We start from the raw sequence: 3,057 nt of genomic DNA on the forward strand, positions 1-3,057 counted from the left end.
TTGAATTACTGATGCTTTGCAGAAAACCAGCTCATGGGTTGCCGGCAGTGATCTGAAAGTCTTTTGAGCCTATCTTGTTCCTGCAAGATATACAGCATTTACCAGTCATAGGCTTACTGAAAGTTTATCAGACTTACCCACCTGCTCCCTCACCAAAAAACCCCCAGAACACAAAAAAACCCAAAACAAAACACCCAAATAAACAACCAATCCCAACCTACTGCATCTCACTAGAGTACTAGACTTACAACATACTTTTCTGGAAGCCCCATAGCAGTAACTGCTCCATCATTTCTCCTTCAGAGGCAAAGATGTATGGTGAGAGTGTTCTCATCTCCCATTTCGGTCTTGGCAAGCCCTGGGTTTGCCTGTGAGAGAAGCAGCAAATCTCATGCTGCTCAGCGGCCCTGCTCATACAGACTAAGACGACAACTGCTTAGCTCCTGTGCTTTGTTGGTTCAACAGGACCAGAAGGGTTGTGACGTAGTGATTTAAATATTTTTGTCATTAAAACCAAAGCTCACCGGAACAGATCAGTGGAAAGATAAGTTGTCGCTTCTATAGAAGATTTCCTGATGCTTCAACAGATGTAGTTCAAACAAAATGTCATCTTCCTCTGCCTTTCATCCAGACGTTCAGGGAAGGGTAGAATTTCCTGAATTCCCCTGTGAAAGGATAGGGATTGAAAATCACTTTGTAAATACTTCTGGTAGCAGTTGCAAAGGCAGAGGCTGGCAAATCTTCTCTGAGTGTGATCTGTTTCTTTTCTCCCATCTAGCTTGAGTCAGGATTTTTAAATGATTCTGAGCAGTATCAAAGGAGACAAGCCCCCATCTGTGTTGTGCAGCTTCTACTAACTTCCTCTGAACACACGATCTAGAATGAATTATGAATGGTGTGTCGTGTAGACTGCTATTTCCTAGAAAACAAACTCAAGTTCCTGAAACTGGACTTGCAGAAGCTGGACACTGGGCAGGCGTAAATTGGTAGACAGTGCCAAGCCCCAAGAGTTTACTACCTCAAAAAAAAATAGAAAGTAGACAAAGGATGGTACAAAAGATGCAGGCACACATGCTTGAAGACTAAGAATGTGTCAATGGTGGAGGTTGGAAGAGAGCCTGAGACGTCTGATCTCTGTCCTGGTGCTTTCATTACCAGCCTTCACTGTCCACCTGCATTGAAGCCTGGCAATTCCAGGTGCTGTTATCAATGAATCCTAGTGGGTTACTGGGCTTATTTGTTTAAAACAAAGCAAAGAAAAGGTTTATTATCTCCAAGACCAGAACCATCTCAGAAATGCAAAGTCAAGTGATGTTTTAAAAACCAGTTCCCAGAAGTAAACAGACCACACCTGTGTATTTAATACTGTTCAGTGCAATTCTCAGACTTCCTGAGTGAGCCCAGCCTCCTAACCCTCATGTATTAGAAGGTTTATTTGTGGGTTTAAGGCTGTTGGACTTTCTGTTTCTTTCCATGCTGGGTGGAAAGATACTGGCTTATTATTCATGGGAAACTATGTCTGATTCTGTTATCTTGCTCCTTTTACAGGTAGGCAAAACTGATGTGAAACACTATTATGAATTAATTGGCACTTCATATTCACAGTGCACTGACAAAAATGGCTAGTTTAGACATAGGGCAGCGGAGAAGCATGGAAAATCAGGCTCTTTGTGATAGAAAGATGGATTGATTTAATCAGAGATGATGAAATTCTGCACTTACGGGCATGTCGTCTTTTAGACTCTTTCAAAATAACCTTGTTAAAGTATATCTGCTATTAACAGAAATTATGCAGGTGTAATTTCTTCTCTCTCCAGAGTTAAGACATGTAACATATTTCAACAAAAATATCCCCTTTTAAAATCTCCTCTCTATCTTCTCTTACAGCTTCTGCAGTTTTGGACAATCTGAGATTTTAATTTGTTGGTATTAGAGCAATGGCAGCAGCATCTCTAGTGAAATAGGAATCATTTGCATGTGTCAAAGCAGATAAAATAGTTTTGATCACTTCAAATACTTAGGTATTTTCTTTAATTATAGAAAATTTTAGCTGCCATTATGTAACTCAACAGCACATGACATCACTTTGTAAAATCCTCGCTCCTCTCCCCCAGCCCATTCAGATCCAAGAAAGAAGAGAAATTCTGTTGTAAAATATAAGGAGAACGAAGATTAAGAACCACCAAGTAATACAAGAGCCATCCATTTCTTTGACTAGTGTTCATTAATGAAATAAAGAGAGATAGCCTTACTTTCAAAGATGTTAGAACACATACAAGTCCTAAAGTCACCACTAGATTTTACCAGCATTGCTCATCTTTGGACTTGACAAGCTATCATGTTAGGCATGATGGCTGATCTCTATTGGCCTCTGACGGTAGGCCACAGAGAGTTCTTTTTTTGATCCCTTTGTCATGAATGAATGCTGATCTCCTTAGAAAAACACACTTACTGAATTTAGTGCTACCAGATTTTGTTTACAGCTTGCTAGATCTTATATCAGATAATTAACAAAGAAAAACATTTGGAATGAAAAAAGGTGGGGGCAACATAAACTGGGGATCGCAAACAGAAAACTACGCCAATGATATATTACACATTCACCTGCAGCAAGCTGCTAAACTTCTGTGTCCCAAGCAGCTGCAGGTGATAAATCTATCAGAGATGGGTGCCAGTGAACAAATTGTCATGCCTGATTCTCAGGTATTTCTGCACTTCTTTGGATTAGCCAAAGAACTGGGGAACTGTCATGGGGCCTTCATCAAAAAGCTGCTCTCCATTGTCATCTTTCAGTCTGTGCAGACTTCTTTCTAAAACAAAACACAAGGGCCTTTCAATATCGAAGCATGGAATGACTAAGCAGCGTTTTTACTTCTCAAATTTCAAACAATTTTTGGAATAGGTAGCAATTCAACAGAGGAAAAAAAAATTGGAGAAGAAATACTGGGGTTCTTCCTGTCAACACCATTGCTCAGATATGGTTTTATGAAATCTTAAGAGCAGACCCACACTTCCAAAGCTGCAAAGCATTCTAAGACATGCCCATCCCAGGGAAAG

Source organism: Buceros rhinoceros, unplaced genomic scaffold, assembly GCF_000710305.1.
Source record: "Buceros rhinoceros silvestris isolate BGI_N320 unplaced genomic scaffold, ASM71030v1 scaffold12631, whole genome shotgun sequence".
In the NCBI taxonomy this organism is placed as follows: domain Eukaryota; kingdom Metazoa; phylum Chordata; class Aves; order Bucerotiformes; family Bucerotidae; genus Buceros; species Buceros rhinoceros.